Source organism: Acartia tonsa, chromosome 1 (assembly GCF_053477335.1).
Source record: "Acartia tonsa isolate MP-2025a chromosome 1, ASM5347733v1, whole genome shotgun sequence".
NCBI classification, from domain to species: Eukaryota; Metazoa; Arthropoda; class Copepoda; order Calanoida; family Acartiidae; genus Acartia; species Acartia tonsa.
The window spans coordinates 27,330,610-27,346,967 of record NC_137260.1 but is presented as its reverse complement, the minus strand read 5'-3'; the positions used below and the strand labels follow the sequence as shown (position 1 = coordinate 27,346,967).

Sequence of the window (16,358 nt, the reverse complement as noted above, 5' to 3'; positions counted from 1 at the left end):
AAGTGCAATAGCACTGTCCTTTAATAATACAGCTGAAATTAATTGAATAAAATGTGTTTATTGATTTGTGAAGCATATATAAATTAATTGAGACCATGATTGAAAGTAATACCAGGGTCTGTAAGACAGAAATAATAATTAGCTAAATGCATATAGTTATAACAAGGACAATAAAGTAGCGAAGCAATTACAGTCCTATAGACATTTTAAAATTGATATAAAGATTGTTGGGTAATATAAATAAGATTTAGTTTTAGTTTTCACATATGATGTCTCATAATGTGGTATATTCAATAGATGGCCTGTCAAATTTTAAGCAATCTATATAAATTTTCAAATATGAAAAAAAGGAACATGTGTAAATTTTCAAAATTTGATAGGGCCAGTATAGACAGACCCTAATCATATAGTAGATGCACTAAACAGCAAATTTAAAGTGTATACACAGTTTTTAATATCCTTAATATGAAAAGAAGAGCAAATGTTGAATAAAATATTCTGTAAAAATTTTAAAAACTGGGACCGTTACAATTGGTTATACTAATTGAATTGAATAGCGATAATTGTCTTTTTTTCGCTCCACTAAATCCCATAATCGTTCAATTTTAACATTATTCATTAAGATTAAATCATAATATTATATAATATTTTAAATTTCCTTTTGTTTAAAGATAAGATTATGTATTTGTCAGAATATATTGAATAAAAAGATGGAAAATATAAAATATCCGAAGCTCTAAAAATGTCAGAATATTTTTTTCTTGAACAGAATAAAGAATTTGGCTGATCAAGTTTCAATAAGATCAATTCTAAATTTCCTTCATATGTAAAAGGAATTATTATAATAATTATTTTTTAGTAGCAAGAAAGACTTTTTAATGGCCAAAAAATAACTTTTTCCGTCCACAAGTATTTCGCCCACCATTTTTCATTCTGGAATTTTTTTTGCACAATCAGCATTTTGTACTAAACAGAATCTTATGTAACAGAATCGAAGGAGATCTATTCTTAAAACAGAGTAGACAAAGATTTAAATTAAAATACAATGAGTGGAGAAAAATAACAGTTTTAAAGAATCCAATAAAAACTGTTTGACCCTAAATTTTTCTTGACAATACACCTCATAAAAAATGTCAAAGAAGTTGTATCAACTTTTTTTTTTATAGCTAGCCGGTTCTTTTAGTAAGTAGTAGATGTAAAATTTTTCATAGAATTCAAATATGCAATCGGTTTTTTTGTAGACCTCTTATTTTTTAAGTAATTTAAGTTTTTAAAAAAAATAATTAAGTCGGTTTTAAGGTACTAAAACGCAACAAAATAAAAGAAGAAAATGGTCAGTAAGAACAAAAATAGTAAGATCTTTAATTTGACACCTTACTTTTAAAATTCTGTTGAGTAATTATTGAAAAAATCTATTTTTTTAACCTCGGTATAATAAAAACTTTAGACCTAAATATTTTCTCAAACAGACATAAAAAACATGGGTTCATATATACCATTAGAATCAGAAAAATATTACGAATCCATTGTAAGCAAAATTGAAAAAAATTAAAAAATTAAAAAATTACAGAAATGGCCAATTATTTTTTTTGTTCAGACAACACTATTGTCTTCCCTTTTTTACCCCCTCTTTACCCCCTCTTTACCCCCTTCCCATTTTTATACTCAATTGAAGAATTAAGACGTTGCCTGTACAACATAATATGATATTTTCATATAATTCCTTTTATTGTAGTTTATATACTATATTGTAAACTTTTTTTTTCAATTTTGCTTACAATGGATTCGTAATATTTTTCTGATTCTAATGGTATATATGAACCCATATTTTTTTATTTGTGAAATAATAAAATTAAGTTCAAAGTTTTTATTCTCGTGGGTTTAAAAAAATCGATTTTTTCAATAATTACCTGACAGAATTGAAAAAGTAAGGTGTCAAATTAAAGATCTTACTATTTTTGTTCATAATGACCATTTTCTTTCTTTTTTTTGTTGCATTTTAGTACCTTAAAATCGACTTAATTTTTTTTTTTTTAAACTTAAATTACTTAAAAAATAAGAGGTCTACAAAAAAACCGATTGCATATCTGAATTCTATGAAAAATTTTACATCTACTACTTACTAAAAGAACCGGCTAGCTATAAAAAAAATAGTTGATACACCTTCTTTTAAAATATCCTTTGTACATAAACAAATTCTGTACAGACATTTTTATAAATGGAGATACATCAGATTAATACGTTTTAATTAAGAAACTAAATTTTGGGTTTTCGACGATTTTTCAAAATAAATCGAAGATTTTTGTAATGAGAGAAGGTCATTTTGAACAAATTATACAGTTGAGAATGCAATTAATTGTACAGATCTCTTGAGAGAGAAAAATGTGAAAAAATGACTCAATCTTGTGACAACTTTTTCCTCAAAACTCAAGGATTCAATTTTCTCTGACAGAAAGAGAGAAATGTTTCTCGGACAGGGATTTGTCGCCTTAAGAAAAATCTGGTTACTATAAATATTTCCACTAGGAATCATATAGAGATATAAATAAACAAAGGTTTAAGTGTTTTTTTTTGTCCAAGAAAGAACATTACTAAAAATTATTTTCTTTGATTAGCAAAAAAGCTTGGAAACAAAATAGTTTTTCTTCCATTGCCATGTCCCTGTTAATTTTGTGTTGAAACGTTGCATCAAATCTATTTCATTTCAATAATTTTGCAAAGGGCAATATTCAGGGAAAGAGGAATAGCCCATTTTTAAGTGTCAGAAAATGTCAAAAACTTCTTGATTTGTAAAACTAAATAAGATATTTTTTCTAGTAAGGATAAGAAGTACTTTTTTAATAGCTGACATAAAGACAATAAAAATTTGTTAGCTTTCTTTTGCAAATTAACAATCCGTTTTCCCCTGAGATGCCACTGTGAGTTTGAAGAAGTAATCTTGAATTTTAATAATTAAGTTTGAAGCATAAGAAGACATAAGAGAGTGGCCAAACAACAGCACTAGGGGGTGGACATATTTTCTAACAAAGACAATTATGTCCAAAAGGCGTGCAGCAATTACAGCAAATTTTCTGATTAATAATAAAAAGAACTGGTTAGTATTATACAGCAGACAATATATCAGAAAAGTATTATATTATGAATAAAGCAGAAAGTTTATTTTTAAAAGTATTTGTCTTTATTTTGAAACAACAAAGGATGATTAAAACTCTGCAGGCGCTAAATTTATTAAATTTATAAACATTCAACTTAATCTTTCTAATTCGGTGTACCCACTATCATTTTAATTATTTAATTTTCTCATACACACACACAAACAAAGAGAGATAAAATATTAGTGCAATCAATTCTAATTGAAAAACAATAACTGAAAACTAATAATTTAAATGTTGAGAGAGTGATACAGACAGACAGACACAAATTTGATGTTTTTTCCCACAGTCGGTGGCGCGATGCATTTTTATGTGAGTTGCATTTCTAAATCTGCATAACAATAATCATTCTCACCCCACAACTTTATTTCACACTCCCTTCCCTTCCCTTACACCTCCCAATTTTCCACAACTCTTTTGTGTTCTCCCCCTTTAGCTTGTGCTCCAAATCTAGATATTTTTGCACCCCTGTTGTTCAACTTTTGCATACATTTATCTACAACTTTTGTTGCACTTTTCCCCAGTTTTTTTGCATTGTCTTTGCAACAACTCGACACTTTTCCTCATCTCCTTAACCAGCACAAAAATGTTTAATATGAAAGATAAGTATACTTTTTTCTCCTTTTATTTAAATTTATAAAAATTGTAAAACTTTTTTATCAAACTATATTTTAGCTGCATACCCCAATGAAACTGTGTAAGAAAGTTACCTAAATTCTAAACTTTTTTCCTGTATAAAAAAAGGTGTATAAAAAGTATTCCATCAACTAACTAGAGATAATTATGTCTAAAACTGCAGTAATAAAATACTTGTTACATAAAAAAAGCTGAATTAAGGAACAGAAAAATAACTGAAAACACAACATATTTATGGCAAAAGAACCATACCATAATAACTTAAAGCCCTAATATCATTTGTTTTAAGAATTTTACTTTTGTGTAAAATGATCAGTCAAATTAAAATTATACATAGAAAAAAACAATGCATATGAAGGAATGTTAGGAATTTAAAGAAATGTGAGTATTTAAGACGTTGCTATATACATATATACATGAAAATGATCTATTTGTGTTTTTTAAACTTCAATTCTTGGCGGATAGAAAACACATGGACACCCACATGTTAGATATTGGATGGGTAATTAACAAAAAATATTCTTATATCATTTAAATGACTTTTCCTTTAAAAAAATATGAAATAAAATAAATATGTAAAGGAATTAAGTTAACCTTAATGTTTAAACATTAATTTGATTTATGTCTTTACTAGCGGCTACACCCCTAGAGACCTCTAGGGGTACTTAAGGTAGGAGGGGGAAAAGTCGACCTCATCCCATTTTAAATTTGAGTTTCAAAAGAGTAAAACAAATATTTTTTTGGGGGGAGAGGGGGTAGAAGACACCCTCCCAAAAAATAGTTTAAAACCTTCCCAGGACCTATAAGAAGCTTCGCTGTAAAGGAGAACAATATCGGTTCAGCGGTTAGCGAGATCCTTCGGGACAGACAAAAAACGCTTACTACTTTATATAATAGGATAGTACAAAACATGAAAATTAATATGCTCTAATATTGTTGGCATAAAAGGTAAGTTGTTATACTGTAGACTAGATAATAATAATATATTTTAGTTGCGTGTATTTGAGGGTGGGTTTGCGTGTCTGTGTGCGTGTATATTCTGTGTGTCTGTGTGCGTGTCTTTTCTGTGTATGTGTGTCCTCGAAGAATCATCAATGCTCTAATTGGAATATTGTACAGAACAAATATTCTTTTTTAATGCAAAGCTGCTCTACAATAAACCGCATCCATACCAAAAAAATATTATTTGAAAGATGCAATGAGAGGCCACTATAAATTTTACCATTGGTCAATAACGGCCTCTCATTGGCTATTTTTTTTGTTACGTCATATTTTTTGCACCAATACTCACAGCATCTTAGTCAAATGCATATTTTAACTATTAAACTATCTTAAATGTGACTTTAGGTAATATTTTAATTTAGGTATAAATCCGATTCTTTGATTATTGTTGTTCTTGTGTTTGCTCCCTTCCCAATACTTTGCTCTTAATACTTTTCTGGCAGACAAAAATACTTCTTCTGGAAAGTAATGTATAACTAAAAAGCCTAATAACATTACACGTTTATGGTCACGCGACTGACATTCATGAATGGAATGATATGTTATCAAAGATTAATTTGTATAGATTTTTACCAGAAAGATCATGAATTAGGAATTGAAAAAGAAAATAATTAGAATTCTACATTTAAATTGATTTTGTTTAAGGCAGACAGTGAAATGTTTAATGATAAAATAAAAACAATCTTAACCCACCAAGAATAAACAAATCTCTTTTTATAAACATTAAAGCATTTAAACAAAACACAGGTCAATTTTTTATGTAGCGCATCCAACCTATAGCTATAGAGTGTATGTCTTTACTCAAAACTTTATGTTCCTTTTAAAACCTACTGACTGCTTAGTTTTGTACCACTTAAATTGGAAGATTTTTTTTAGTTCTGAAGTTTTAAATCTAAATATTGTTATCTTTCCATTGCTGCGCTTCTAATTGCCATAATTACCCTTGTTTTTGTTTTACTCGAAGCTGAATATATATCTTATTTTATTACCTTTAATTAGATATTAAATATAAAATTGCAGCGCACTTATACGGTGCATTGCTAATTTGAGTAATTGTGGTTCCTGATCCTGATAGGCAACTTTTTTTTTCTTTGCAAGAAACACTGTTATACTTTAAATTGGCTTAAAATTCAACTCATTTCGGCCAGATTAAATTTTGCACGTATTAGAATTCCAATTTGTGTTAGTTAAATTACTTTTTTTTTACCACATGTTATTGGAAAAATATTGCATATTTTGCTAATTTCATAGTTATTTAAATGTTAAGACGATTCAGGCATTAAAAACTGTTTTAAATTCATAAAATACCAGAACTGACAGTACATAAAACAATATAATGTGTGTGTGTGTGTGTGTATCTTGTTGATTTTAAGCTTGAATATTGTGGAAGGCTCAAATTGCGGCTAATTTCTAGGAAATGCACTCGGCCAATTTTTCTGTAGCAAAGCTTATCTACAATTATTAGGTTGGGACGATTGACATGTTGATAAATGTTGTTGTGCTATGAGTCTTTTAAATTAACACTTTCACTATTGATCTAAATTTAACTGCCATTGATTATATTGTTTGTAACTTTAAACCCGTAGTTGTTCTTTTATTATATAAAGTTTAAGGTCCTGTTGTCTAAAATTTATTATTTAATTTTCATTAACCTGGATTAATTTCCTATTTTGTGTTTTTTCAACAAAAAGCTTCGCTACAATTATACGTAATCATGCTTGTCTTTGCAAAGTTTGGTTGATAGCTCCGGGGTGGACTGCAAAGTGGTACCTTCACAAAACAGGCAAATATAATTCAACACAAGGGGTGCTGGTGGAGGGGAGGGGGGTATATAAGAAGGGAGAAAATTAGAATTGAAGTTAGGGCTGGCAAAAAAAGCGACAAGGGGAGGGGAGAATTTAATTAGATAGGGTTGGCAAAAATGTTCGGGGGAAGGGGATTTTTGCATTGAATCTAAGTATGCAATTATGGGTCATACTTCAGGTGGCTCAATGCATGCCCTGCACTATCATGGCGAGAGGCAAAAATTGGCAAATTGTAAAAAGACTTGAATTACCCATATTTCCCCTGTAATTTTTTTTCTTTCCCTCATTTTCATAGTACATTACTTACTATTTGCATATTCTTTTTAAGAATTGAATTTAAAATTGTAGAATTTTGCAATATAATTAGCAATTCAGCAATAATGAAAACATATAATTAGCCAAAAAAATTATAGTAAATTTTATTCATGAAAATTTAAAATTAAACTAAATTTTTAGTTCAATTGAAAATAATTATTTTTTTCATAATTATGAACTATTTGCTCTGTTTCTCTCTAAAAAAAGGCAAAATTCAGTCATTGTACAATCGTTTTAAAAAGTGATTTAAAAGATTTTTTGAAGGAGGAGTTTTAAAAAATGTACTATAGATATTTATTTACACATTTTGAAGTTTACCCCAAGCTTTTAAAAAAGATAAGTATTATAAATAGATTTTTTAATTACACAAAAAGGTATGTATGTAGAGTAAGATTATTTTTACAAGATAAGCTGATTTCTTTTTAAAAACATTGGAGGATTTGCATCTAGTGCTTTTTAGAATATTTGTCTCTTATTCGAAGGTGTTAGCAAATTCTTTTGACCGTATTTATCCTATTTTCTCTAAACTAAGCAGAAACATTTTAAATGTCACCTAGTAAAATTTGAGAAAAGGGGATTAAAATGAAGCTTTCATGGGTGTTAAGTGTGTATTATATACTTTTCTAGGCGTTGGAAAACTGCTCTTTAAATATTTTTTTTATTAATTAGAAAACTTAGGGTTTAAAGATCTCTTTTTTATGATTTTTTTCATTTAGTATTTTTTTGATTTTTTGAGTCACTTTGGACAATTTTCTCCTTGCTCAATTCACTCTCGCTAAAGATTTAAATATTTTCCCCCTAGAATGGCCTAAATGATTTAAAATACATAAAAAAAAAACATTTCTTTTTAGGTCAAGATCTTTATTTATTGTGAATTCTTCACAAATGATAATAAAAATGCCCACCCTCCCCTAATTTCTAAAGTTCTCCCTCTTTATCATTTTATCTCAGCTTTAGGCGTGTTTAAATTAAACATTGATAATATTTAAAAGCTCTTATAAATTTACAGCTTAATGTATAAAGTAAAAATAAAATGCCCGGATCTATTTTTTTGTTTTTATTCATAATTCTACCTAATTTTTTTCAAAACATCCAAATATTTTTGAATTTTTAAACCCTCCTCCTCATAATATTTCCCCCCGAAAAATCTAAATCTATTCTTTAACGCTCGTGTCGTGTCCCAGAAAAACATATTTTTAACATTTTAATATTTAAAGATCTGTTTTCTTTTAAAGATTTATTGGGATGTTGTTTTTTTTCAGTCTGTATATAGTGCACTATTTTTTGTCAGATTTAGTTCAGATTATTTGAAATTAATATTTAATATTTTAATCTTGCCATCATATAAATGATAAGTCAGTTCGACCATCAAAATTTGTCTTAATGTTAAAGTTTTATCTAACATTTTGTGCGCAATTTAAACGCTGCATTACTTAAAACGACAAATGTCCTTGTTTATGTAATATAATAACAATACAAAATATTATCTGTGTTTTTGATTGTTGAAAGATATTATTTGAAAGTGAAACATTTGTTCTAACTTTGTGAAGCAGAACTTCAATATTATCCTAGAATCAAACTAACAAAGGTAAGATAAAGCAGCGTTCTATAATATTATGAAACAAGAACAATTATATATGAGTAGCGAGACAATACTAATAAAACTATATAGCAGCTACGCTTTACCTTCTAAAAAGTGGGTTAAAATGGAGGGTGGCATTTATGGGCCGGCCGGCAGAATCCATTATCATTATTTTGTTTGCAGCAATTTTTCGGGTAAGCAGTCTTAATATTATCAATAAATATATTTTGATGGAATGCGAAGCAAATATATGATATACATCATTATGTAGGTCAGATAAACACATCATATACTTTGCAGTATAGGCAATGACAGAATATCTTGTATGACAAAGTTTTAATATTTTTTAATGATTTCTTAATATGAAGTTTCTTTATATATAGATCTAATATCTATGGCATAAATAAAATAGATTTATGATATCGTTTTCACTTAACAATTATTTTTCAGGCCTTTTACTCTAAATGGATTTAGAACATGCAGTGCCTTAAAAGGACACTTTTTTAAAAAAAATTTAAATTTTAAATAAAAAGTAATTTAAGAGACATCTTTTAGAAACCTGTTATATGAAATAGATGACTTCTTTTGTGAATATATGTTTGTAATCAAATTTTTATTTGACTTGAAGTGTATGAGTGTCCACTGCAGCGTATCAACGTCACAGGTATTAAATGAAATGTATTGTTAACAGCTTATTCACTTTCAATTTATAACAACCGTCACATAATACATAATAGGGCAAAAATCATTATTTCCTCGCTTATAGTAGGTATAGTGTAGTAACTGCAAATATATATGTTTGTATGTGTCAAAGGAAGAAATAAGTTGGTTCGAAATTTTGACTTTTTTATAGTAAATTTAGCTTTTTGTGAAAAGAATTAACTTTTGATATTTGGTATGCAGTGTTTAATATCTTAAGCTGCATAAAAGCGCAAAATTGTAATTCTTAAAATTGAACCAATCACACAAATACGTATACCTATATTTCTGGTTTGTTACCGTTTATATCCTGCTCTGTTCTTTTCACTGTGCAGGGATACAAAGTTAGGTAAATACAAGAAAATTATCTTCGTCAAATGCAAACTTCTAGCGCTTAAATCAAAAATAAAATAGTTGTATTTTGAATTTTGTAATCCCTGTATCCCTGTTTGTCTTTAGAATGTGAGAAATAAACACTTTTTGCCTGTGAAAAAAGGTGAAGATTAAGGAAGTAGTAAATTCCACTCCATCAAGTTTTCTTTCACTACCACACACTAACAAAAATATATTTTAAAGGTCTAAAGCTATACTAGGGATAGAGGCCTGGCCACTTGAAGACAAATTTTGAATTCTTTTAGAAAACTACATACTTTGTCTCAAAATAATTATCTTTAACTAACATAGTTAAAAGGGTCCCAGGACAAACGCAGGAGTCACAAACGTCAGAGTAGACAACGCAGGAGTGTTAAAATATTAATCTAAGTAAGGTTCTATTTACAGGTTAGGTTAGGTTAAGATGGAATATACAAATAAGCTCCCCGCGTGGGTTAGGTATTAAAAAACCTAAAATATGGTTTAAAAGAGGTTAGGTTAGGTTAAGTGTCCACTCCTGTGTTTGTCAGAGGACCGTTGAAAGCAATTTATCTTCAATTGCTTTATCTCTATAATTTCCTTAGTTTGACTTTTTACTTCAGCACAGACATTCTATAAATCATTTTATCCATCCATCCATTTTGAGCCTGTCTTGCTCAATGTATTCAATCCAACTTTGAAAAGAAAAAACTCTTTTCATTTGAAGATAATTATTTAAACTGCAGTTTCAGCAAATATTTTTAACCTTTAAAATTGGTTGGTTTAAAATGCAATTACAAAGATTTTTTTTATCTAATCATGAATATAGATTAGGTTGGTTTTAAGAATGATAATGTTTTAGTATAACAGTGTGTTTAGAGGCTAGTATTTACTGTAATTATTATTCCTTAACAACCAAAGAACCATTCTAAGAGTTTAACAAGATAACCTAATGAATGTTTGATATATGAATGCATTTATTAGCATTATCTATAATACAAAGTAGCTTGATGTCTGTCCGTCTGTCCGTCTGTCCGTCTGTCCGTCTGTCTGTCCGTCTGTCTGTCTGTCCCTTAAGATCTCGGTAACCACTGAACCGATCGGATTCTACTCTTCAGGGAATATACCTACTGGTCCTGTGGTGGTTTTAGGCTATTTTCTTGGGGGGTGGGACACCCCCAACCCCCCCAAAAATAAAAAAAAATCCAACCCCCCAAATTTTTTTTTTACATTTTTTTTAAAATCTCAGTAACTGCTGATCAAATTGGGCTCTACCCTTCTGGGAATATACCTACAGGTCCTCTGGTGGTTTTGAGCTATTTTCTTGGGGGGTGGGACACCCCAACCCCCCCAAAAATAAAAAAATCCCCACTTTCAATTTTTTTTTTTTTATTTTTTTTTGTAAACAAAAACCAGTAATTGGGGTGGAGGAACCCAACTGCAACATGGGGCGAAGCCCCCATGAATCCCCCCCCCCAAAAAAAAAATCTAAATATTTTTTTTTTAATTTTAATTTTTGTGTATGCGAACAACCTAATTTTTACGAATTGAAATTTTTGTGTATACGGCAAACAACCTGGGTTTAATTTGTACAAATTAAAATTTTTGTGCATAAATCGCACAACCTGGGTTTAATTTTACCACAGAGTAATTAAACAAAGAATAATTTTTTGAATATTTCTATTAAGGAGGGTTGACTTCCCAAAACTATATAGGGCGAAGCCCCTAGAGGCTAGGGGCGAAGCCGCTAGTTATTAATATAATAATGCACTCGCTGATTAGATTATGTTTTGACCTTGTATATATAAAGCTCAAATTATTACATACATTATATTGTAAGTAAGCTTATGTAATTTGAAACTCAGAAACTGTAATGTATGCTTGAACATACAGCAACATTATCAAATATTATTATTAAAAGACTTTGGTTTCTTTAAAAAAAAGTAAAATTCGGTGTAAAAAGAGCTTTGCTCTATAAATGCTGAAGTCAAGAAAATTTAAATTTGTGGTGAAGTGCAACAGTTTCAAGTTCCTTTTTTCTGTGGGCTAAATTTTGACAAGTGGAATTCTGCACATTTATGACAAAGTGGGTAAAATTATAAAGTTTGTCATATGGGCTCAACCCCCCCCCCCTTCCTTCTCCTGATGACTATACAATTATATTCGTTTGGACCCCTCCCACTTGTTTCTATATGGGAGACCACCCTTCGCATTTTTAAGGCCTGAGGGTTTTTAGAATGGATTGCTTTGAATGTCATAAATTTTATATAAATAAAATTTTTTAAGTTTTAAAATATTGTATTGGTAAAATTAGAATTTTTAAATAACTAATTTAAAAATTCTAATAAGCAAAATTTGACCAATCTAATTTTGTTTGTATAAACAGAGAAGCGGGGATATGTGTATATACAGAAAATAATATTTTTTTAAAATCCAACTTTCAAGTTAGAATTTGCTTGTAAATTTTCAGCCAGTCACATTTATACCTTTTACTTCAAAAGAAAAAAAGGTTTTCAGCAGATGGCAAAGTTTTCTACCGTATTCCATACATCCCTGTATTGGAAATATTTGTGTACGGGGGCAGCCCAGGGGCTGCAGGACTAGATTTCAATACTACACATCAATTTTTACATCAAATCTTGACACTTTTCAATATTGGGCTAGTTTCTTAGTTAATCTTTGACAACTGTAGATTTGGGTAAAGATATTAATAGGCTAGATTTTTAGCATAATCAAATGTTTTGTTAAATTTAAACATTCAATTAAAAAATTAAATTAAGCTTTAAGTTCAAAAGCATCTAATAATCTAGCCATTGCACAAATTTATATGCATCTAATGAATCCGCCTGTCCAACTGACCATAGCTACAGAAAGAAAGAAAGAGAGGCATCTTTTCTAGCGACATTCTCAACATTTCAAAATTCTGTCCCTCAAAACTAAAAGTCTAACTCACTTTGAAGAAAAAAAGGAATTTTCAGCATATTTAGAATGAAGGCTAAGGTTCAGGTTTCAAATGCATTTTTTGTGATTTGATTTCAGTTTATTATTTTTCTTACATAATCCCACATTTTTAAAAAATCAAACTTATAAAAAATCTCTCTTCGGATGATCTAAAAACTCAATGGGTTAGAAGTACACATAAAAATGATAAAGCAGAAACTTATATTTTTCCATTTATTGTGATATAAAGTTTTGGCAAGTAGAATGGGCCCAAACCACCACATATTTTATTTTAGATAACATGTAATGTAAGGGAGGGTTACAAAAATGGTCTTAAAATAAAACTCACAGATTTTTAAAAATATTTTAAAATTATTTTTAGTTTATTCTACGTTAACTTTTATATTAAAAAAGTAAAGGATTTTTTCATTGAAAGAGATGGTTTCAATAAAGAAAAGTTAAGTTTTGAAACTGTATGTTGTTTTTATTCTGGTGAAAAAAAACTTAGAAATGGTAATATTGTAAGTCAGGGTACAAGAATTGGGGTAAGAAAATAAATTTTGTCATTGTATGTGTTTTATGTGATGTTCTCTTCCTATAGAAAATAGTTCAATAGAGGGCTTTACAACCTTTTTTTCAACAATCAACTATTATCTTTTATGTGCTTATTACAAAAATGCAACTTACTTTAACTTTAACTTAAGGGCTACATTTGAAACTACAAAGTTACGAAGACATTTTAATCAATTCAGCCCTGGTTTTGCAATCTTATTATGGCTTATCAATTGGCTACAGAGTGTGTATCTACAAAGTTCCAAACCATTGAGGCTGATATATGTCTTTTAAAGCCGTTTCCAGAAAAGCAAAATCTCATTTTTAAACAGCGCACTATTACACTATAACAAGCTGGAATTTTACACGTAAAAAAAACTATAAATAATGACTTTAACTGAGATAAAGTTTACAAATAAATCAAAGGTTTGAGACTTTATCTATATATTTTGTAAATCCTTTTCCGCTGCCATGTTTAGCCAGCCATTTACTTTGTATTTAAAGTTCTTTTTGTAGTTTAGCTTAATTTAATTTTTGTCATGTATAAAAAGAAGATTTTTAAGATTCCAGATCGAGCTCTTTATCAACGAATTAAAAGGATTATTAGGACAAAGATATCAGATAAAATTTTAAACAAAAACCTGACAAGCTACAAATTTAGGTATGTATGTGTTACCTCTCGATTAACAAGGAGGCGCATTAAAAGTTTTAAATCTAAATTTTCAAATGGCGATGGACAATTGTTGTTAAATAAACAAAGAAACACTTTTACAATCTATATTCTTTAAGGGTAAAATTTTATATTGCACACCCCTTAAACTTGTAGAAGCCGATTATGATTTGAGATAATATCTATATTTGGATATAAAAAGAGTCTGAGACTGGTAAAAATGTCAATTATATGTTGTCCAACTAGATATCTTGTTAAGGAACCTGCAATTGAAAGCTAACAACTTTTTCTCACCTCCCCCCTTTGTGTCTTATCTTACCAGGAATAAAGGACAATTAATTGTCCTGAATATATATACATTTTACAGCCCTAATTTGCAATACTTGAGTGAAAAATAATAAAAATTTTAGACTAATTTTTATTCGCTATCAACCTATCCTTTAATTCCTGCATGTCTTTGTCATATTGGGACACATCATAAAAATTTTTGAAAACAAATTATTTTTCAAGTTTTTTGTTTTTAAATATACTAATGAATAGAATATCATTTTTGTTTGAATGAAACACGCTATGTTTTGAATATAATACTTAGGGTTTCTTTTCATAGAATTACATGATATTTTACTACAAGCCTAGAAAATAATTAGATCTCAAATAATTTTCTTTTAACATCAATAAATTTTTTTCATTCAGAAAAGGGTGAAAACTAGCCTAATTTGATATTCCTTTGGCATTGATCTTTTTTGTAAAACTCCTTATTTTCTAATCTTTATGTAAATTGTTATATAAATATTAAAATCAAGTGCATTTACATTTTAATATTAAAAATTTTTCGTCACATTTATTACTTGAAAAAAACGTGTATAAAAAGTAAAATGTAATTTAGACCTTACAAAAGCTTTTGATAGATGCGCGTGAATTTAAAAAATATTTAATTCTTCTTATAAATTGTTTTATTTAGTCTAAATATATAATAATTTATAGAATTGCTTTGAATGAAAAAAAACGTATTTTATCATAAAAATATTTAAAATAACTTTTATCTTACATTTTTTAAATAAATTCAAATAAAAAATGTTTCAAAACTTAAAATCAGATTATAAATCTTTAAATATATTGTTCCGTTTATTAATTGTTTGAGTAAATCTGAGTTATGTGACCTCAATAATCTAAATCACTTACTATTTAAACTACTATGTAATATGGTAATATGTATATAACAATACTTCAATATGCCACTAAGAAATACAAAAATTTGCATCTATTATTAAATGGAATTTATCTTTGAAGGTCAAATTTTGAGGTGCATGTCCTATTTAGCTGAGATAGGGTTAAATTTGATAGATAAGGGGGGGAATTTATATAGAGAGAAAACTAAGGGTTCATTGACGTTGAAAAGATTAGTTTTATAATAAAATTCTCTCCTTAATATTATTTCCCTTTCTTGTGTCCTAAAAAGGGTTTATATCCCCCTCATTCACCCCCCCCCCTCCCTCCCCCTACCACAGTTTGATTATTCCTAATAGGGTTAAGCTTGCTGGATATAATAATGAAAGAAAGAAAGGGAAAATTTTGAAGAAAACTAAAGAGTACGAATGGGGAAGAGCTTATACAAAAGGGGGAAAGAATAGGAATAACAAATTACCATCCAAGGGCATTTAGCATGGATGGATATAACATGATAACCAGTGATTGGAGGAGGGGATAGGGAAGTTGTGATAGATAGATAGATAGAGCTCCGCATTTCTATACAATGGACCTATTATGTTAAATATAAATTTTGAATGAATATTAAATTTCTTCGCTTTCTTGACACTCAATTATCAAATCAAACTGACAAATTTCAAGGGGGAATATTTAAAATTAAAATATTTTATTCTTTCTATTTAATTTTAGTTTATTTTTCTTCATCTTTTTCAAAAAACTTACCTATAATAAGAAAAGTAGATAAATAAATAGTTATTAACATAAAATAGGAAAAAAAATTATTTTTCATAGTTCTATTATTCGATTTATTGGTCGGTGAAAGGGAGGTTTTGGGTTCCAGAGGTCTTCAAACTATCATAAAAATCAAACTCTAGTTTAGCTAAGGTTAGGCTAATAAACTGGTGAAAAATCATAATTGATAAGACTTTGGAACCATCCTTTGGTTCATAGTTAGTTTCTTATCGTCTTACACATGATTTCAAGAGTAAGGGTAAGCATTAACAGAGATATGGAACATGAAGAATCAAAATTTAGCCACCAATAATCATGTAAGTAAAGCATTGATACTCTTATACTATTTTGTTTGTAATCTTACTAATATATAGAAAAAGCATTATCCTTAAATAATTCTAATACTAATTTTTTTAATGGAGATTTTTTTTGTTGCTTCTAGGGTTAATAACCGATAAAGCAAAGATATGATAAGTAGATCTTTTGAAAATAAAACTGTTGTATGTATAAAAGTTTGAAATTAGGACACCGCATGGTTTCTGGGGGTAAATTTCAAGGTTCTTCAGTATACATCCCAAGGGAGAGGATCTTATAGTAGATTTGCTACACCAACTAGGAAGTAATAACTTTTAGTCAGCTGGCTTTCTGAACCAAAAGGAAAGAGAGAGAGGAAGAGAGAGAGGAAGAGAGAATGAGTAAGTGAGGAGGGAGAAAGA

The 16,358-nt window shown here is 28.9% G+C and overlaps 1 protein-coding gene across 1 annotated transcript in view; it reads right to left on the bottom strand.

Moving 5' to 3' along the window:
* Nucleotides 1-16,358, bottom strand: part of LOC145316488 (uncharacterized) — a 117,439-nt gene that overhangs the window by 73,800 nt on the left and 27,281 nt on the right. The gene's annotated exons all lie outside the window — the stretch shown is intronic.